This window comes from Schistocerca gregaria, chromosome 8 (genome assembly GCF_023897955.1).
Source record: "Schistocerca gregaria isolate iqSchGreg1 chromosome 8, iqSchGreg1.2, whole genome shotgun sequence".
In the NCBI taxonomy this organism is placed as follows: domain Eukaryota; kingdom Metazoa; phylum Arthropoda; class Insecta; order Orthoptera; family Acrididae; genus Schistocerca; species Schistocerca gregaria.
The window spans coordinates 357,094,274-357,116,825 of record NC_064927.1 but is presented as its reverse complement, the minus strand read 5'-3'; the positions used below and the strand labels follow the sequence as shown (position 1 = coordinate 357,116,825).

General features: G+C 45.6%; 1 protein-coding gene across 2 annotated transcripts in view; it reads right to left on the bottom strand.

Annotated features, from left to right (window-relative positions):
• Window positions 1–22,552, bottom strand: part of LOC126284198 (aminopeptidase N-like) — a 1,000,437-nt gene that overhangs the window by 615,462 nt on the left and 362,423 nt on the right. For both annotated transcript variants that reach the window (XM_049982954.1, XM_049982953.1), the window contains exon 3: window positions 2,167–2,240. The gene's annotated coding sequence lies outside the window, so the exon portion shown is untranslated. The remainder of the gene's footprint in view (window positions 1–2,166; window positions 2,241–22,552) is intronic.

Sequence of the window (22,552 nt, the reverse complement as noted above, 5' to 3'; positions counted from 1 at the left end):
CAACCGATATGGTGACTAGCGTAGAAGAGGCGCTGCAGGCGATTTCGTGCTGCTAGCAGAGGCACTCGCGTCGATCATTTGCTGCCACAGCCCATTAACAGCATATTTCACCGCACTGTTCTAACAGATATGTTAGTCGTTCGTCCCACATTGATTTCTCCGATTATTTCACGCAGTGTTGCTTGTCTGTTAGCACTGACAACTACACACAAATTCCACTGCTCTCGACGTTAGGTGAAGGCCGTCGATCGCTGTGTTGTCCTTGGTGAGCGCTAATGCTTGAAATTTGGTATTCTCGGCACACTTCTGACACTGTGGATCTCATCTACATCTACATCTACATCCATACTCCGCAAGCCACCTGACGGTGTGTGGCGGAGGGTACCCTGAGTACCTCTATCGGTTCTCCCTTCTATTCCAGTCTCATATTGTACGTGGAAAGAAGGATTGTCGGTATGCTTCTGTGTGGGCTCTAATCTCTCTGATTTTATCCTCATGGTCTCTTCGCGAGATATACGTAGGAGGGAGCAATATACTGCTTGACTCTTCGGTGAAGGTATGTTCTCGAAACTTCAACAAAAGCCCGTACCGAGCTACTGAGCGTCTCTCCTGCAGAGTCTTCCACTGAAGTTTATCTATCATCTCCGTAACGCTTTCGCGATTACTAAATGATCCTGTAACGAAGCGCGCTGCTCTCCGTTGGATCTTCTCTATCTCTTCTGTCAACCCTCTCTGGTACGGATCCCACACTGCTGAGCAGTATTCAAGCAGTGGGTGAACAAGCGTACTGTAACCTACTTCCTTTGTTGTCGGATTGCATTTCCTTATGATTCTTCCAATGAATCTCAGTCTGGCATCTGATTTACCGACGATCAACTTTATATGATCATTCAATCTCGGAAAATTGAATTCCGTAACGCCTTCCGAAATGTAATGTCCCATGTGTCTAGTTCCGTTCCGCGTTCAAAGTCTGTTGATGATGTTTGGTTTGTGAGGAACTCAATTGAACAGTTATCGGCGCCCGTAAAAACTGCCACAGTCCAATTTTTTACATAGTCCAATCTAGCCACTGTCACGAATGATGATGATGATGACGATGAAATATGAGGAAAACACAAAGACCCAGTCCCCAGGCAGAGAAAAACCCAAACCCGGCCGGGAATCGAACCGGGGACTCCGTGATCCAGGCAACAGTGCTATCCCCTAGACCGCTGAAAGTCTGTTGCCTCGTGCGGCCATAATCATGTCAGAAACGTTTCACATAAATCAACTGAATTAAAATGACAGCTCCGTCAGTTCAGTGTCTTATTATACCTAGTGCACGCGATACTGCTGTCATCTGTATCGGTGCATATTGCTATGACACATCGTCACCTTCTGGAATGGGGAGGATATAAGAGCTGAAGATTTTTATTTTAATCTGCTTGCTGTTATCCTTAATTATTTGATACTGTGATGAAAAAAGTGAAGATTTATCACCAAAGTCATTTTTCGTATGCTTTTCCTCTGAAACATGGTAGTGGTTTCAGGAAAATGTGCAGGTGTAGAGGGAAGCAGGTATCACCATGGATTCCTGGAAGCTATGTTTTACCGTCCTTGTAGAATAAATTAAATTAATGTTTAGTGAAAGTTCACCTGCTTGCATGATATAAACAAAAATTTTCGTCTTGCAGTGAGGAGCTACAAAATTCTAGCTTCTTATTCCAGTCTGAATATGAATATGTAAGACATTGGAAATGAGCGAGTTTCTAGTATGACGAAAGTCGTGATAGAATCGATATTTCAGTCTTTACTGTGGAACTGTTGATCCATTGCAAGTACAGCAAGGGCATTAATTAAAATTGATTCTCAGTGTCGAGCCGCTTGCTGGCTTCACGAAAGTCAGGATAGTCTGCAGATTGAAATTCGGATAAAAAAGATAAGTATTAGACTAGAACGTACACAAATGCTTTATCCGGTTGGGCCATGTAATTTTATTAGCATATAGCAAAAACAGTAAACCTGTATCATTCATGGTAGAGCTCGAACGCAATACGTAAGGACATGCAAATTAATCATGAAATCACGTTGAAGGATAAACAACAATTAGTTCACAAGTTTTAATACTGTAACAAATAAATTTTTGAGTCATACGCATGACACATTTTTATGCGCTGGAATACTCACAGCAAACTGGAGGATGATGGTGTCCTGAGATTTCCTGAGTGCGTAGAACAACGTCAATCTTCAGCAGTTATTGCCTAAAGAAAAAAGAATACCACATATTAGTCCGCTGCTGTGTTCGTAAACATTTATTTAGTATAAGTAATTCATCACTTCGGCATAACAGAGACGCTACATATATTTTAGCAGCTAGTGGTTTTAGATCGCCACCCGTGTTTTAACACTACATTACACGTATTCCATGGATCCCTTAGCGACGGGCCTGTGGTATGTGGAAAGGAGTGCAAGACACACATGTCATTTAAATACAATACAGATAACTATTGTTGTATTGCACTGTCTGCAGCTGAGGGCTTAGCGCGTCTGAATACCATGCGGATGTCACTGGTCGTATCAGTTTTCCTTGGTAGAAGTACTGGAACGAGATGCACTTAACCTACTTGAGGGAGCGACTTAAATGGGGCGGCTCAAAAATCTGGAGAGCTGACAATGGCTGGAAGATTAACAATTCCTCTGTCAGTCCCCTATTCCAGGAAATCCCATACAAATTCAATGACTCGGTTCTTCTGATAGCCAGACTCAAATTGCTAACCAAGTATAGCTCTGTAAACATCTTCCCAGGCTGCACATTGTAGAGGCACCTTTCTGCCCCTGTGGAGAGGAAGAAGACGCCCGTCACTTTTTCCTTGTGTTCCCCAGGCTACAGGAAAGACTACTTGTGAAGTAAGTTTGTAAGCTGCCGGACTGAATGAATGTCAATTTCGAAACCTTACATAAGAGGTTTTATATGTCGTAACACATAGAAGAGTATGTCATCTGACATACCTCAGCGATAATCATCAGATTTGCCTATTAAAATGTACAGTATGTAATGCACATGGATGACACTTGATTCAACAGTATTAACACAGCGAACTCAAATCCTGCATGTCAATGAGCAAAAGGTGAAGAAAGCTGCCGGAGGAAAGGTTTTAGTTTGGTGGCAGATGCGAGTTACCTCATGACGGCCCAAGTACAATGGAACACTTTTAAAAAGGAGTTGGTGACCCGTGGCGAAAGGGACAATGAACACACCGAGCGATACATTGAGGAGAGCAGGTAGTGAGCCATTCCTGCTTGCTAGGGAGAAATTCTTTATAAAATTCCGGTAGAGAATTTCCAGATAGATACAAACAGACCAGCGTCGCAGTTGATCACGTGAAATGCCCGTGGTGCGCTCATGATGTATGCGTGTAACTTTTAGGCGTCAGGAGAGGCTGGAATAAACTTGGAAGGAATAGAAAGGGGCGAAATTTCAACCCAATTTGAAGGTAGACCCTTTGCGATTGGCAGAGGTAGTTTCCACAAGATGAAAGGAATGCTCCCATTGATCTGAATAAGGTGTGACGTGAATCACAAAAGGACGCAGGTGGGGGACAGTTCGCTACGAAAGACACAAGACCTAAAACTTTGGGGACTCTCCTCTGAACCAGTGTCAAGTGTAGAACAGGGCGCATCACGCTCTGTACGATAACAAGAGAGGAATTTTGTGTGAACATTGCGTTCACTTTGGCTGACATTCGGCTAGAAATTAGCTGAAGAATCGTTGAGCTCCAACAGCGGACAAACGAAACAACCACGTAGTTCACCATATTTCAAGGCTAGGGATAAGTGCATGTATTCTCGCCTAACGAGAAACATAGGACAGTTTCTGCTGATAAAATCAGTAAAGATTTTAGTTCGCTTTTTTTATAGGATTTTCAGAGGGCGAGAGCAGCCCAGCAGCTAAGGTAAATGCCACTAGGAGAGGCTTAAATTTGTTGGTTCACCAGCTCGCATCCACTGTGAACTCGAGCAGCCTTGAGTAATCTTTTGCTAATTTTGTCACAATAACTAACCACCCTCCGTAGACTTGGTTGTCATCCTAAATAGTACCAAAATTAGAACCGGAATTCTGATGATTTGTCGTAATAGTGACCAACTTCAACTTGTAGAGAATCTTTTATTTAAATCTGATGTTGCTATGTTCTGTGTCATTTCCGCTAAACAGGACGTAATGCGTTTATTGACAACTGTCCTGCAAGTGTCACATCACAATCTATGTAAATCCGTGTATTTCTTTGACAAAAATTTCTGAAATTAAACAAATTGTGTACAGCTGAACACCGGTGTGCTCTGTCATAGAATAAGGGGCCACTCCTTTATTCTATACACGCTAATGCAGTTACAGGGTGTTTATGCTGCTGTCTGACAAATGTGAAAAGGAGTGGAATGTCAGTAGGTCATCCGTTGCCAACCTGCGTGACGGCTTTGTTAGCAACACAGGAACATAGTCTATTCCACGTGATGTACAAATTCATTGATATTACTGACAATGGACAGCACAGAAGTCTTCTGTAGCATTTGATTTTACACTATTACACAGTACTGGTCTGCCTGTAACGATGCATGTTCTAGCAGTATGTAAGTATGAGCGGGTTGTGTGGTGTCGGCTGAAGGCCAAGAAATTTCAATGAAACATTTGAAAAAAGGTTGTGCTGATCCCAGGCCTTTTCACTCCGTTCCCAAACGATTCCATATGGCAGAGGACTACAAGGATACTGGTCGGAAAAGCACGGTCTCCTGGACGTTATCACGAAGCTACTTCTTTTATTATAGTGCTAATGTTAATCGCAATGTAATATGTTACATCAGTTTAAAGAGCATTTGTGAAGACTCTTTCTTCAATGGAACAGAGAAAGTTACTGAACAGAAATTTCTTCAATTCAATCTTAAACTCTACCATATTACCCGCAAGACATATAATATGTTGTGACAGGCTGATGCAACCATTTATCTGACTACTTTCTGTGTTTACTGTGTTAACCCATTGAACTAATTGTTGTGGTTCTTTTCATTCCTAGTGTTACATTCATGCTTTTCACTTTTTTCTTTGAGGAGATTAATATTGTTAATGACAAAAAGATACTAATGAAAACAGTTGTCAAATTCTCAAATTTTTTGAAGATTACTCTTCATGATGTTCTAAACAATTCTTCAAATACGCTTCTTTCTTCTGACAACCTGATGGATACATATATCTGACTACTTTATATTTTTACTATGTTAACCGTTGAACTATTTGCTGAGATTGTTTTCAGTCCTAGTGTTTCATTCATGCTTTTACTGTTTTTTGAGAGAAGACAAATAATGTTGACGACAAAAGACATTAATGAAAATAATTGTCAAATTCTCAAGTTTTTTGAAGGTTACTTTTCAGGGTGTTCTAAAACAAACAACAGAAACAATTCTTAACATAGGCTTCTGTATTCTAACAATATTCTATCCCTGTAAGTTGAGTTCTCTAAAAATGATTTCATAACACATTTGGGAAAGGCAAAATGCAACTAGTTTCTACATTTTAAATCACATGTATCAGCCATAAGTGTTACAAATGCAATTGAACTGTGGCGCTTCATTAGTGTTTGGATGTTGGTATTCCAATTAAGACTGTAAAGTACATGTTTTCTCAAAAACGTAAAACATTCCACTTCTTCTGTTTCATTGTCTGAGTAGAATATTTTTGTAGCTTATCAGTTTCTATCAGAAGTACTGAACTGTTCACTGGAAACTGCTTTATCAAGTGTGACAGAAGTTACTTAATAGTTACGGCAACAATTCTGGCTAGATACCGGGTGCGGTTTAACGGCCGAACAAATTACACTAAATATGAGCAGCTTATGCTGATAAATGGCCAATAAAATTAGTTCTATACTGAGTTAGTAACACGGTAATGCCGGCTGTAAGCTGAAATTTACTGACTGGTTTGGAGCGGCAGCCTTACAAAAATAGACTGCCCGTCTTTGTTTACTGACCACACATGTTTTGGTGATGTTAGGCAATTTACGTGATTTATTTTTGAGTTTGTGGTACATTTTGATATATTAAAAAAGTCCTCGGGCATGGATGTGTATGATTCCCTTAGGTTAGTTAGGTTTAAGTAGTTCGAAGTTCTAGGGGACTTATGACCTAAGATGTTGATGAGTCCCATAGCGCTCAGAGCCATTTGAACCATTTGTAAGAAAAGTCCTTCTTTGAGATGTTGTTTAAATCGAGCGACACGTTGTCCGGAATGTCGGTTATGTCGTCAAAGCGTTGAACCTTCATGTGACATTCTGTCCTTCGTCGTTTTGTGATTGGTTTATGCTGATAACACCAACTCTCGTCATCCGCGATGATTATTTTTTTTCTTCGGGCGCTAGGCGGCGATACATCATTATTTTTGTTCTGGAGCTAAAGTGTACGGGACAAATTTTGGACTTCCTATTTTCTTGTTCAAAACATTATAGAGAATACAAGAAATGTATTCGCAATTGCGAATACGATGAGACTCCAGCTGTATAATTTATTGACGACGAATGAAAATTTGTGCCGGACTAGAACACGAACCTGGATTTCCCACTTTATACGTGTGTCATCTTAACCACTTAACGTCTATCCATCACCGACCCAAACCTCCATATGTCTCCATGTGTCCACATCTTGCACATGCGCAATCGCTGTTATTCCCCCCCCCCCCCCCCCCCCCCAAAAATAAAAAGTTTAAATGGCTTCGAGCACTATGGGACTTAACATCTGAGGTCATCAGTCCCCTAGAACTTAGAACTACTTAAACCTAAGTAACCTAAGGACATCACACACATCCATGCCCGAGGCAGGAATCGAACGTGTGACCGTAGCAGTCGCGCAGTTCCAGACTGAAGCGCTTGGCCACACCTCCGGCGCCATTATTCCCGCACAGGAAAAGGGTTATTATTGTCGAAGCGTTTGCCTTTTTTTTTAAATCAATACATAGCAATGGCGCTACTCATTACGCTTTTTTATTTATTTATTTATTTATATTTTGAACAGGAAGGCAGGGTAAACAAACAATCTTTAGTCGTACAATTCTGCTGTCCTAGGGATAAGAATAGTATCGAGACAGCAAAAACAATTTGGAAACCAAAAAATCAACACAAAGGCCGCCCTCTTTTTTTTCTTTCTTGTAACAGCAATAAAGTAAATGACAATCCTAGTCACGGGCGGCACCCTAGCTATCGGGAGGATTGTGAAAAACGCTTCCTAAAAAATTGGAAAAGTAAGTCCTGTATTTCGGATGACTCCGTATGAGCTCGTGTTGTTCTCGTAAATACATCCAATAATCCATCACGGACTTATTATCGTACGAATACAAATATTTCGTCGCATGTCCAGCGATCCAATTGACCGCATATGTCTTTTGTTTGGGAAAAAAGGTCTTGTCCGGTAGAAAAAGTACATCCGATGTGATTTCTGTGTAGTTAGTGCGCCGAAGGAAGGCCAGTATTTGACGCGTCAGCATCCAAACGTCCCTCGCTGCACCACACACTAAACCGTGTTCTTCCGTTGCTAACAGTCCACAGTTGGTGCAAAGAGGAGAATCGACCATATGAATTGTATGTAATCGACTCCTGGTCACAAGTTTACGGTTTATAAGAATATACCACATCGATATCGCTGCTGTTGAGAGTAATGAAGTATGCACTGCACACCAAATGTGGTTCCACGTTCTCGACGGGTATTTGAATTCCATTATATTGCGGCCGTGGTGATCCATCAAGCATCTATAGATCTCCCGAGTCGTGGGTATTCTCGTCGAAGGTACTTTCAGACGAACACAACTGTAATCAACAAGAAATGAGGCAATGTCTGCAAGAGAAGGCGAAATAGTGCCCATCGCAATAGGGGGTTCGTACGATGGCAGAACAAGTACTTCTATCAGAGCTGACGTTGTGGTATGCTTTCTTTGTTGCCAATTTCTTATCATCGCTCGCATGTAAAGCGCCAGAGCTTTGTTTCTCACGTTTGTGAGGTTGAGGCCACCGTTCCGGAACTGTAGCGTTAACATATCATACTTGATCTTAAATAACATCCTAGTACTAACATAGTAACCAAAGGCAGCCATGAGGCGATCTGCAATACCCTTCGGTATTGGTAGGATCTGCGCTAAATGTGGCAGTCGTGACGCTGTGTGAACGTTGGTGTATGCCACACGTGGATCATGTCAAAGGCTCTCAGTGAGTTGTTGCGTATCGTCAGACGAACATTCTGCAGAAGCCGCCGAGAACTCGCGCCGCCGACCGCCGTAGTGAACGGGTAAATGTAATCCCCAGACATCTCAGCGATTCCACAGTCTGAAACGGTCCTAGTACGTCTTCCAGACCCCGTCCAATGTGCATAATTTTGGATTTCGTCATGTTAACGACACTGCCTGCCGCCGTCCCGTAAGAGTCTAGATGTTCAACAGCCTGACGCACTTCACGTCCTGATCTGACAAGGAGGATCATGTCGTCCGCATATGCGCGACAAACGAAAGAGCCTCATAACACACATCAGCGGCTCAAGCGCTATCGCAAACAGCATCATGGAGAGTGGGCACCCTTGTCGGACTGAGCTGTTAATAGGAATCGAGCCCGCTTTCCGGCCGTTTACAATCACCTTCGATGTAGCCCCTCGTATGAGCCTCATAACGATGGTGATGCAGACAGGTGGAATCGCCATTCGGCTCATGACTGACGCCAAGAAGTCATGGTTTATCCTGTCAAACGCACGATCGAAGTCCACAGATATCATCGCTGCTCGCATTTTACACGTTTCAGCAAGGGCGATAATGTCACGGAATTCACTTAACGCCGAGGAGATGTTGCTTCGCACCCCTAGGCAAGCCTGATCAGGGGATATTGTCCTGGATATCGCCAGCTTGAAAAGAGACGCTAATAGTCTTGCAAAGATGTTATAATCGGTGTTTAGCATAGTGAGAGGCCGATATTGATTAACATTGTGACTCCCCGCCATCTTCGGGATGGGAAGAAGAAAGCCCGTCACAAAATCCGACGGTAGGCGAATGTCCGGACGCATCGCCTCATTGTACATCGACACCAACTGTGGCATCATCATGTCCACGAACTCTCGATAAAACTCTAGCGTAATCCCATCTGGCCCTGGTGATTTATGGGCCGCTCCTTTTGTGAGTGCCACCTTTATATCGTCTTCTGTGAGTGGCTCCATAAGCGCTGCCTTATGCGTCTCTGTCAGTGTCGTTTGCAGATGTTGCAGTATCTCTTCCCCCACGAGACGGTCCGTCGGTGTACCGGCATAGAGGTGGCGGAAATGCTCTAAAAATTCATTTGCAATGTCCTGTTGTGTTGTCAGTTGACGGCCATCTAAACCGTGGAGCACTGTTACCAATGCCCGGCGGTAACGTTTATGTTCCCGCGACACATGGTGCATCGAGGTACGTTCCCCAGTGATGGTGTCGAGACATCTTGCCCGTATTGGGATGCCACCCAGTCGTCATCGCGTGATCGATAGGATTTGTGCCTTGACACGATGAACTTCCGCTTGATGTTCTGGAGACGGCACCTTGAAGGACAGCTCACGAAGCATGGTATAATAATAATCAAGAGTGTCTCTTTGCAATCTCGTCTTATCCCGACCACACTGTATGAGAGCTCTTCTTATTGCCGGCTTAGTACACTCGAGCCACCATTGAAGCACGGATGTATATGTTGGTAGACGGCGTTGACATGTGGCCCATACCTCCTCGACTCTCTGACGACATTCGGGGTCTGCCAAAAGTGACGAATTGAGCTTCCATGTCCCGCGGCTTCTTCACACACTTTGCCTAGGGAGCGATATGGTACAAATGTAAGCCAGATGATCAGTAAATGCCGCAGGCCATCGTCCCGCGTTGACCACCTTCTCCTGTAGGCCAACCGAAACATATATTCGATCGAGTCTGCTCGCCGAGTGACTGGTATAAAAAGTATATCCCTCACGGTTCCTATGAATCATGTCCCAGGTGTCGCTTAACTCCAGATCCCGGCATAGCACATGCAATTCACGAAAGGTATTGTAATGTGGAGTCTGGTCTTTTTGGGCTAAAACACAATTGAAGTCACCACCTATAATGAAATGATCGAATCTGCCGGTAAATAAGGGCACAATCTCTTCCGAATAATATCTCGCACGCGCCCGTCTGTTGTCGGTGCCGGAAGGGGCATAAACATTGAGAATGCGAATTCCATTAACAGTTATCGCCAGTCCTCGTGCCGAAGGTAGATAAGCCAGGTCGCGAATCGGAATCCCGTCCCGGACCAATATCGCCGTTCCACTGTCGTTATTCGAGTGCGGCGAGGTGTAGGAGATGTAGCCATGGACTTCCTGGAACTCAGGAATGTAGATTTCCTGCACCATCAGTATATTCACATCCGACGCGTATATCATGTCCCTAAACAACTGCTGTTTTACGGGCGATCTAATGGTATTTACATTCACTGTCCCTATTCTGTATGCCTGGGGTCGAGTAGCTGTCATCTCCACATGATGTTAAAATGACAAAGTTTCACCGTATCGACAGTCCCTTTGCACATCCGGAGAGGGCCGCCCGACGCACGTGTCCCTGCGGTATTAGGTTTCTTGAGATGCAGATGGATGCGAGTCCCCACCAGTAGAATGGTCCGCATCGGTGATTTCGTCGTCCTGCTCATACCAGCTGATATCATTATGGTGCTCCAAATTTTCCTGTGCAGCATTGATGAGTGACAGCTGTTGTTCCTTCGCAGCTTTAGACTCCACCGCAGAAGGGGTAGCAGGCCCCTGAGCAGTTGCGTCATCTGAGCGACATGACATCTTTTCACTGTCCGAATTCATATGGTCTGCGACATCCGAAGCTTGTGGTTCCACGTCAGACAGGTCCATAGTGTTAGTCTCCTCTGGGCTCCCAAAAAGAGAAGATAGCGTCTCCGCAGAGTTTAGTCGGCGCTTCTTGCGGCTCTTTGGCGAGCGTTGTTTGCGGGCCCTAACCTCGGCCTCTGGTGTCGGTGAATCTTGTATCTCCTGCTGTCTCGCCGTCGCCACAACGCCCTGGGGCCGTTCCACTTCAGCTTCCATTCCTGTTGTGATGCTGTCTACCTCTTTTTGCACCACCTGTAATGTCTGGGACTGGAGGTTGTTCGGAGCCATTCCTTCGTCAGTGGGGTCCGAAGGCGCCTCAATCAACTGCGGCGTCGGTTCGATAGTGCGTTCCGACCTCGGCGTCACCTCCCCGCGAAGCGCCGCCACGTAAGTCATCGGTAGTGACGTTGGTGTAGTCGGATTCTGGAGGTCTCCGATGGGGAGTTGCACGAGTCTCCTCTGTATACACGCAGATCGAAGATGTCCTTCACCACCACACCCGGAGCATGTCCGGGGCTGTCCATCATTGATGACAATAGCTCGACAGCCGCCGATGTTAATGTACGAAGGCACATGTTTTGTAAGGGCAATTTGCACCTGTCGGACACCATTGAGCACTGGATACGTGCTAAAACTTGCCCAACGTTTGGCCGTATGACTGATAACTCTGCCATATGGCTGGAGCGATTCAGTGACCAAAGATTCTGGTACCTCGAAAGGCAGCTCGAAGACTCGAATCGTACGCACGCCCAGGCCGAATGAGCGACTAAAACTTCGCCAATATGACCATCGGAGTGTCGGAACTGGAATCCTTGTTTGGCGGCTTCAATGATCCTATCGCATGCTGCGTCGTCAATCATCTTTACATAAAGAGTGCTGCTCGCGATTGATAAATGAATTCCAATAATCTCCGTGGAATTAAGTTGCACTTCGTCCCTCAAGAAACGTTCGATTTCGAAAGCCTTCGGTCGTGCATACTAGTTACAGAACGTGAACTGTATCGTGGTTTTTCGGAAATTATGTGCCATGGCGTTCGATTCAAACAGTAACACACGCGAGTGACGACGGTGTAAACACCGCTTCTTCGGCGAACGTTCGCAGCCGGGACGTAAACAAGTCCGAGCTGCTCCGCGGCTAAAGGCGGACTGCCTAGGCCTGTAAACACTACTTGCGGTATCTGCGTGTAACGGTGTACTATTCAATATCCTTCAGACGTGCCTACATGCACACATATCTGAAGGACATTGCACAGTAGAGAGTTAAACACAGACATTGCATGTAGTATTCTAGAAAATGTGCTGAACACTTGATCTACAGATGTTGGTCCATTGCGAATTGTTGCCAGAACAACGTTACACACTACAGGTGAAAATCCATTACAGGCTGCTCACAGTTGACTGGTCTACTGCTCGTCTGTTGACAGTTCAGCGTTCAATCTGCCATAGTAGGACTGTACTGATATCGCTTGTACGTCGATACCTCTAGGACGGACGGTGTACATTATTTCCTGAAAATGCAGAAACTACTTCTTCGATGAGAAAGTTTAAAGGTGACATCCACTTTCTTTCAATTTCATCGAGAAAAAAAATTTAACTTTCGCGCTCCAAATTAACTTCTCTCTTTCCATTGCCCAAAACATAACTGTTAACTGTTTAATGTCTTACATTTCTTGTTCTAGACGCAAAGCAGATGGTTTTCCAATAAATACGCACCTTTTGCTATTTAACCATCTACGTGGGTAAATGTCACTAGATTTCATGCATGATGACATAAAAGATGAGAAAAAGGGTTTGGTGTGTTGCGGCATCAGTGTATGGCTCATGGAGTTTCATTGCTTATTAAAGTATGTGTGTGGGGATATTTTGTCCGCGTCTTTCTTGTAAGTTCGTTAATGCCGTGTGTAAAAAATTTGTATAGAAGATCTTGGAGTGTTTAAATGAGATAGAAATACAAATTTCTTTATGTGAAAAAATGTCGCATGTGTACCGTTTCTTCGCTAGAAGTCCATGAAGGTTGTGACATTAACGATGTTCAGATACTTTTACTCGCTTCTTATCTGAACGGTTCACTTCCGTACAAGGCTGCAGTCCAGACAAACACTTTCACTAACAGTCATATTCGATGTTAAAAAAATTTCTCTTTTTCTGAAAATATTTTCTTGCTGTTGCCAGCCTGCATTTTGTATCATCTTACCTATGCTATCGACAGTTATGTTGCTTTACAAATAGAAAAACTCAAATAAAGTACCACTTTTAGTGCCTCATTTCGTAGTGCAATATATTTATCACTTTACGATGTAATTCGACTACAGTCGATCATCCATGTTTTATTTTTGTTGATATTCACGTTGTAATCTCTTTTCGAAACATTCCTTTCAACTGGTTTTTCTGCCTTTTTTGTGGAATTGCGGTGACATTAGCCATATGTCAGAATTTTTAATTTCTTCTCCCTGAGCTTTAATTCTCTTTCCAAATTTCTCTTCGGTTTCCTTTACTGTTTACACACTGTAAAGACAATAACATCGGAAATAGGCTACACTCCTGTCTTATCCCTTCTCAACTACTCCTTCTCTTTCAAGTCCTTAGACTATCACAATTGTAGTCTACGGTCCGTAAAAATAGTAGACAGCCTTTCGTTCCCTGCTTTTTATCCCTGATACTTTCCGAATTTCAAAAAGTTTATTCTACTCAACTTTGTAACAAGCTTACTGTATGTATACAAATGCTATAAACGTATGTTTCACTTTCTTCAACCGGCAACCTTCTAAGATACGTCGTAGAGTCAGTGTTCCCTCATGTGTCCCTACGCAAGCAAACCTTCCCCGGAGGCAGGTTTATACCATTCTTCACATTCTTCTGTGATGGTTCGGCAATAGTTACATCTGTCAGCTTATTCTGAACTGTGATGATTACATCCTTCTTGGCATCTCAGGGAGCTTTGCTTCTCAAAATTTATTAAAAAACGTTTTTTCTAAAATGAGTCCAAATGTTATGACCACCTTGTAATACAGAGACCTTTATAGCACGTGTGGAAGTCTCTATAGCGGTCCAGCCTAGCCCCTATACAAAGAGAGGGTACTCCGTCTTGAGGCCACGAGTGGCCTACCGGGACCATCCGACCGCCATGTCATCCTCGGTGGAGGATGCGGATTGGAGGGGCGTGGAGTCAGCACAACGCTCTCCCAGTCGTAAGATGGTATTCTTGACCTAAGCCGCTACTATTCGGTCGAGTAGCTCCTCAATTGGTATCACGAGGCTGAGCGCACCCTGAAAAATGGTAACAGTGCATGGCGGCCTGGGTGGTCACCCATCCAAGTGCCGACCACGCTCTACAGTACTAAACTTCGGTGATCTCACGGGAACCGGTGTATCCACTGCATACAAAGAGAGGGTGTAAAATAAAATTTAAACTTATGTTACAATCACAGATTAGGGTTGCTTATACAGATAAGAGTTTACTGGAAGTAGGCACGGGGCTGCACACACATTTATTAAAAAAACGATGAATTTGATTCACTTGATTGTGCATTAAAAGTTATTTCTGGATATTTCTGAGTTCACAAATCATTCAGTTCGTATATTAGTGTAAGTGGCGTAGAACTGCAGAAGATCCAGTGGCCGTTGATGTCAAATATACAAGCGAAGGCAATGGTTACTTGGAGGGACACCGATCTCTCCGACGGCAAGAAGCCAACCTGTGCGAGGGAGGGCTGAAATGGCCCCCAGTGGAAGTCTAAGCGACAGTCGGCATTCCAGCCCCCCGCTCATGTTGGCACCCTGGGCCTTTTGCTCTCGCAGGTAGCATAGAGTGAATGAGGACCCGAGTTTACAAAGCCAGTGAGGGTAACACGTTCTCAGATTGTGACAGTGCATGGTAGGGGCAGTTCGTGACCAGCTCTAGTGTGGTAGTTTACGCCATTTAGCACTGCGTTTGTTCGTTCCCGCCGCCGCGGGAGCAACCGGGGACCATTACGAGCATTTTTGACCGAATCATTCACGGTAGAACGGTCATAGCAAAGCCGACTGTGTTTAGCATGTAAATTTTTGGCTTGAACCGCAGGAGATCAGCCTCCCGGTGTGATCAATTAATTCGGTAGCCTTTGTTGTGCTGTCCCTGTCCGTGTGCTCGCAACGTGTTTCCACTCATGGCCCTTTACCATAACTTGCAATTCGAACCCTGGAGTTCATCGTTGTTAAGCTGCACCAAAACTCTCACTAGCGACTGGCATAGTTCACGTTATCTTTGTTTGTCTTTCCCATGTAATTGTAGCTTAGCCCACAGCATGCCTGCGGATCGCCTGTGTAGGCCGAAATTGTCGACTGGCTAGTTACCATCTAAACTGCATCGAGGCTGCCTCTCATTCCAATGTGTTTACGAGAACATATCTATCTTTATTGTTAAGGCTTTCGTGGACACTTGTTGACAAACTGCCTTTTGGCACATGCAATGTTCGTGTTCAGATCAGACTAATTTTGCGACAAGTTCACGATCATTCTTCTCAAACCACTGTACCATGACTCTGCCTTGTCACACAGACATTTATCCTGTTGGAAGATGTCGTCCCCATCGTGGAAAACATCAAACATGAAAGGATGCTCTTGGTCTTCAGTAATATTCACATACCTGTAACAGTGCCAAAGATTACTGCTATGGGTCTCATGAAAACCCCCGTGAATGTTCGCCATGGTACAATACTTGTCCCACTGGTCTGCGTCAGTAGCACGGTGTTTAGGTCGAGCTACCGTACACCTGGACGGCGGCATATCTGGACACGATAATCGACGTGCGGTAACAAGGAACGAGATTCTCTGCACCAGGCGACATGCACATTGATCCACGGTTCAAAAGCTGTGGGTCGCGCCCATTACTATTGTAATTGTTGATGTCATTGGGTCAACATGGAACCACGCAGGGGTGATTTGCTGTGGGCCCTATGTTCAACAATATATGCTGAATGGTGTGCTCTGAAACAACATGCCACATCCTCGTGGTTTCACCCTCCTTAACCTACTTTCCATGGATGCTCACGAGACTAGTACGCGAATAGCCGAACAGGTTGGCAGTTTCCGAGATTTGTAGGGGTGTTCGTACAAAAATCAAGAGGTAGAATGGTTTTAAATTGATATGTAATATAATCTACTCATCACTTGCATTCAAGAACATAGAAGCATAAAATCTTACTATAAAAGTACTCAAATATACACTCCTGGAAATTGAAATAAGAACACCGTGAATTCATTGTCCCAGGAAGGGGAAACTTTATTGACACATTCCTGGGATCAGATACATCACATGATCACACTGACAGAACCACAGGCACATAGACACAGGCAACAGAGCATGCACAATGTCGGCACTAGTACAGTGTATATCCACCTTTCGCAGCAAAGCAGGCTGCTATTCTCCCATGGAGACGATCGTAGAGATGCTGGATGTAGTCCTGTGGAACGGCTTGCCATGCCATTTCCACCTGGCGCCTCAGTTGGACCAGCGTTCGTGCTGGACGTGCAGACCGCGTGAGACGACGCTTCATCCAGTCCCAAACATGCTCAATGGGGGACAGATCCGGAGATCTTGCTGGCCAGGGTAGTTGACTTACACCTTCTAGAGCACGTTGGGTGGCACGGGATACATGCGGACGTGCATTGTCCTGTTGGAACAGCAAGTTCCCTTGCCGGTCTAGGAATGGTAGAACGATGGGTTCGATGACGGTTTGGATGTACCGTGCACTATTCAGTGTCCCCTCGACGATCACCAGAGGTGTACGGCCAGTGTAGGAGATCGCTCCCCACACCATGATGCCGGGTGTTGGCCCTGTGTGCCTCGGTCGTATGCAGTCCTGATTGTGGCGCTCATCTGCACGGCGCCAAACACGCATACGACCATCATTGGCACCAAGGCAGAAGCGACTCTCATCGCTGAAGACGACACGTCTCCATTCGTCCCTCCATTCACGCCTGTCACGACACCACTGGAGGCGGGCTGCACAATGTTGGGGCGTGAGCGGAAGACGGCCTAACGGTGTGCGGGACCGTAGCCCAGCTTCATGGAGACGTTTGCGAATGGTCCTCGCCGATACCCCAGGAGGAACAGTGTCCCTAATTTGCTGGGAAGTGGCGGTGCGGTCCTCTACGGCACTGCGTAGGATCCTACGGTCTTGGCGTGCATCCGTGCGTCGCTGAGGTCCGGTCCCAGGTCGACGGGCACGTGCACCTTCCGCCGACCACTGGCGACAACATCGATGTACTGTGGAGACCTCACGCCCCACGTGTTGAGCAATTCGGCGGTACGTCCACCCGGCCTCCCGCATGCCCACTATACGCCCTCGCTCAAAGTCCGTCAACTGCACATACGGTTCACATCCACGCTGTCGCGGCATGCTACCAGTGTTAAAGACTGCGATGGAGCTCCGTATGCCACGGCAAACCGGCTGACACTGACGGCGGCGGTGCACAAATGCTGCGCAGCTAGCGCCATTCGACGGCCAACACGGCGGTTCCTGGTGTGTCCGCTGTGCCGTGCGTGTGATCATTGCTTGTACAGCCCTCTCGCAGTGTCCGGAGCAAGTATGGTGGGTCTGACACACCGGTGTCAATGTGTTCTTTTTTCCATTTCCAGGAGTGTATTTGGAATAAGAGTCGGGGCACCTATCACGCAATCTTACCTTCTGTTAGGTTTAATGGCTCCTGATATGCAATCTCACACTGAAAGGCTAAAGATTCTCGAAGCACAATCTGACTTTCAAATAAATCAAACCGGCCGCTTTGACCGAGCGGTTCTAGGAGCTTCAGCATGGAACCGCGCTGTTGCTACGGTCGCAGGTTCGAATCCTGCCTCGGGCATGGATGTGTGTGATGTCCTTAGGTTAGTTAGGTTTAAGTAGTTCTAAGTATAGGGGACTGATGACCTCAGATGTTAAGTCCCATAGTGCCTAGACCCATTTGAGCCAAATAAATCAAACACTCAAAACGCTATCTGATTATAAAATTAAATGGCCACTTGGAATTACTATGAAAACAATGGGAAGCAACTAACCATCTAATGCGCAACTCAGAAATGAAAATGCATCGAACAGACCATAATTGAAATCAAGGCATTAGCAAATACGAGCCTGAATCTGGGTTCTAAACTGGAATAAGTGAAGCCTATTGAGGACTGCCCGTCCACTAAAATTCGCTACGCCCTAGTTGTTGCTGGTTCGGTCTCACCATGTTATCTGTTGAGATGCCGAAGCTTGAGACGGCTGCAAGCTACTAGGTATTACGCCGCCTGGGCCGTGTGTTGGTGGGAGGCTGAGTGGCTGGAAGTGAAGAGCAATGAGCTGTGTTCAGCGACAGCTTCAGTGCGACCCTGGCTTGCCTTCTTCCGACCACGACGAACTGAAGAAGCAGCCCTTACAAGGCTTGCAGTGGGCCATTGCCACTGACATATGGGTTTCTCTTACGTCGCGAGGAGCCCCTGGTGTGTCGTAGATGTGGAACACAGGTGTCGGTACCGACATGTTTTTAATTTTGGGTGTTTCGTGTGATAACTGTAGGGCAGATCGGGGTCTCCCGCAGGACGTGCCCTCTATTTTTAACAATAATGAGGCGAGTCTGGTTTGTGTTTTCAGATTCTGTGCGATGTTATGAATTCTTTCCAAAATACTGTCTGTGAGATTTTAATGTGACACAGTGTTGCACGGTCACCCATTACTTGTAAATAGCATCCATCATAATCATGTGTCCCCTTTCCATCTGTGTCCATACTGATATTTTACCCATTGTTTTACCCAGTAATTGTGCCGCGTTTTGTTCGACTTTTGGGATTGGTATATATATATATATATATATTCCTGGAAATGGAAAAAAGAACACATTGACACCGGTGTGACAGAACCACCATACTTGCTCCGGACACTGCGAGAGGGCTGTACAAGCAATGATCACACGCACGGCACAGCGGACACACCAGGAACCGCGGTGTTGGCCGTCGAATGGCGCTAGCTGCGCAGCATTTGTGCATCGCCGCCGTCAGTGTCAGCCAGTTTGCCGTGGCATACGGAGCTCCATCGCAGTCTTTAACACTGGTAGCATGTCGCGACAGCGTGGACGTGAACCGTATGTGCAGTTGACGGACTTTGAGGGAGGGCGTATAGTGGGCATGCGGGAGGCCGGGTGGACGTACCGCCGAATTGCTCAACACGTGGGGCGTGAGGTCTCCACAGTACATCGATGTTGTCGCCAGTGGTCGGCGGAAGGTGCACGTGCCCGTCGACCTGAGACCGGACCGCAGAGACGCACGGATGCACGCCAAGACCGTAGGATCCTACGCAGTGCCGTAGGGGACCGCACCGCCACTTCCCAGCAAATTAGGGACACTGTTGCTCCTCGGGTATCGGCGAGGACCATTCGCAACCGTCTCCATGAAGCTGGGCTACGGTCCCGCACACCGTTAGGCCGTCTTCCGCTCACGCCCCAACATCGTGCAGCCCGCCTCCAGTGGTGTCGCGACAGGCGTGAATGGAGGGACGAATGGAGACGTGTCGTCTTCAGCGATGAGAGTCGCTTCTGCCTTGGTGCCAATGATGGTCGTATGCGTGTTTGGCGCCGTGCAGGTGAGCGCCACAATCAGGACTGCATACGACCGAGGCACACAGGGCCAACACCCGGCATCATGGTGTGGGGAGCGATCTCCTACACTGGCCGTACACCTCTGGTGATCGTCGAGGTGACACTGAATAGTGCACGGTACATCCAAACCGTCATCGAATCCATCGTTCTACCATTCCTAGACCGGCAAGGGAACTTGCTGTTCCAACAGGACAATGCACGGCCGCATGTATCCCGTGCCACCCACCGTGCTCTAGAAGGTGTAAGTCAACTACCCTGGCCAGCAAGATCTCCGGATCTGTCCCCCATTGAGCATGTTTGTGACTGGATGAAGCGTCGTCTCACGCGGTCTGCACGTCCAGCACGAACGCTGGTCCAACTGAGGCGCCAGGTGGAAATGGCATGGCAAGCCGTTCCACAGGACTACATCCAGCATCTCTACGATCGTCTCCATGTGAGAATAGCAGCCTGCATTGCTGCGAAAGGTGGATATACACTGTACTAGTGCCGACATTGTGCATGCTCTGTTGCCTGTGTCTATGTGCCTGTGGTTCTGTCAGTGTGATCATGTGATGTATCTGACCCCAGGAATGTGTCAATAAAGTTTCCCCTTCCTGGGACAATGAATTCACGGTGTTCTTATTTCAATTACCAGGAGTATATATATATATATATATATATATATATATATATATATATATATATATATATGTGTGTGTGTGTGTGTGTGTGTGTGTGTGTGTGTGTGTGTGAGGTTATCGGCACTCATACGGAATTTGCAGCAACGAATGGACTAAAATGGAGAAATTATGAGAAACGAGATAGCAAGCAATCAGAGATAAAATCGCACTCTTTCCCACAGCCTCACTTACGATCATGGAAGATAGTGTTGTCAGATGTTCTGTAACTGTTGCGTAGATCTAAGTTAGGCGAGAGAAAAACTAAAGCAGATTCGTGGGAATAGGTTGCTCGCAAACCACTTACAAAAAGATTGTTGAACCGGCCACCCTGATGGCACATTTAGAACGTCACCCTAAAATTTTGAGGAACAAGTCGGACAACTCACAAAATCTTAAACGTTATAACACATTCGTTTGATTGTCATTTAAAATAGAAGGCAAATCTGTCGGCAAATGAGCTGATGCCCTCTGGTCTGAAAAAAAACCACAGTGCAGCCAACTGTGGTACACTGTGATCTGTACGCCACAAGCACCACACATTGAATGGTCTTCACGCCGTAGTGAGAAGCCGTGCCTCAGTGGGCTGCGGCCTATGCAAACACTAGTAACGAGGATCTCATACTGCCTGCGGGGTTGAAAGAAGGTAACCGAGCGAGGTAGTGCAGTGATTAGCACACTCGACTCGCATTCAGTAGGACGACGGTAGAAACCTGCGTCCGGCCATCCAGATTTAGGTTTTCGGTGATTTCCATAAATCGCCACAGGCAAATGCAGGGATGGTTCCTTGAACGGCACGGCGATAATTTTTTTTTTATTTTTTTTTAAAGCTTCGTATCACATATCAGTGTGTTGGGGACTTCACTAGACGCACCTTATTGTCTGTCACTTCCAGTCCGAAAATTTTGGAAATTTGTGGTAAGGTCTTATGGGACCAAGTTGCTGAGGTCAACGGTCCTTAAGTCAACACACTACTTAACCTAACTTAAACTAACTTACGATATGGACAACACACACACCCATCTCCGAGGGAGGACTCTAACCTCCGACGCGGGGGCTTCCAGTCGGCTACAAGTGAATTCGACATGTGGACTCGATAAGTGAACTCGACTCGCTCAGAAAGGAACTCGAGTAATCGAGTTTGCAAGTACAATCGCGAGCTCGTGATATTCCCGCCAAATACGCAAACGATTGAAACCAATTTCCACCATTAACTGTAAATTACTATTCACTAACTTGACACGATCATGATTTCAGCTTTATAGCCATACTCGAGTGCAAGTTGAAATGTGACATAATGTCTTACTTCCCTAAATGCCAGAAGCAAGATATATACCAAAATAACGACAGATCGGTTAGCAGAGAATATTGTTCTGTTGGTACATACATTTATATAGATAAAACTTTATTGAAGACTGCTGTAAATTTATTTTAATATTTAATATCGGTTCAGAGAATGGCTAACAAATACTCTGACATATACACACTTTCGACGTTTCCCGAGTGTGTAGCGACAGTATCAGGATAAAGCGCAAACTCTAATTGGCGGTTTATTATTATAATAAATTATAGAACCATGGACCTTGCCGTTGGTGGGGAGGCTTGCGTGCCTCAGCGATACAGATAGCCGTACCGTAGGTGCAACCACAACGGAGGGGTATCTGTTGAGAGGCCAGACAAACGCGTGGTTCATGAAGAGGGGCAGCAGCCTTTTCAATAGTTGCAAGGGCCACAGTCTGGATTATTGACTGATCTGGCCTTGCAACAATAACCAAAACGGCTTGGCTGTGCTGGTACTGCGAACGGCTGAAAGCAAGGGGAAACTACGGCCGTAATTTTTCCCGAGGGCATGCAGCTTTACTGTATGATTAAATGATGATGGCGTCCTCTTGGGTAAAATATTCCGGATGTAAAATAGTCCCCCATTCGGATCTCCGGGCGGAGACCGCTCAAGAGGATGTCGTTATCAGAAGAAAGAAAACTGGTGTTCTACGGATCGGAGCGTGGAATGTCAGATCCCTTAATCGGACAGGTAAATTAGAAAATTTAAACAGGGAAATGGATAGGTTAAAGTTAGAAATAATGGGAATTAGTGAAGTTCGGTGGCAGGAGGAACAAGACTTCTGGTCAAGTGACTACAGGGGTATAAACACAAAATCAAATAGGGGTAATGCAGGAGTAGGTTTAATAATGAATAGGAAAATAGAAATGCGGGTAAGCTACTACAAACAGCATAGTGAACGCATTATTGTGGCCAAGATAGATACCAAGCCCACACCTACTACAGTAGTACACGTTTATATGCCAACTAGCTCTGCAGATGACGAAGAAATTGAAGAAATGTACGATGAAATAAAAAGAATTATTCAGATAGTGAAGGGTGACGAAAATTTAATAGTCATGGGTGAC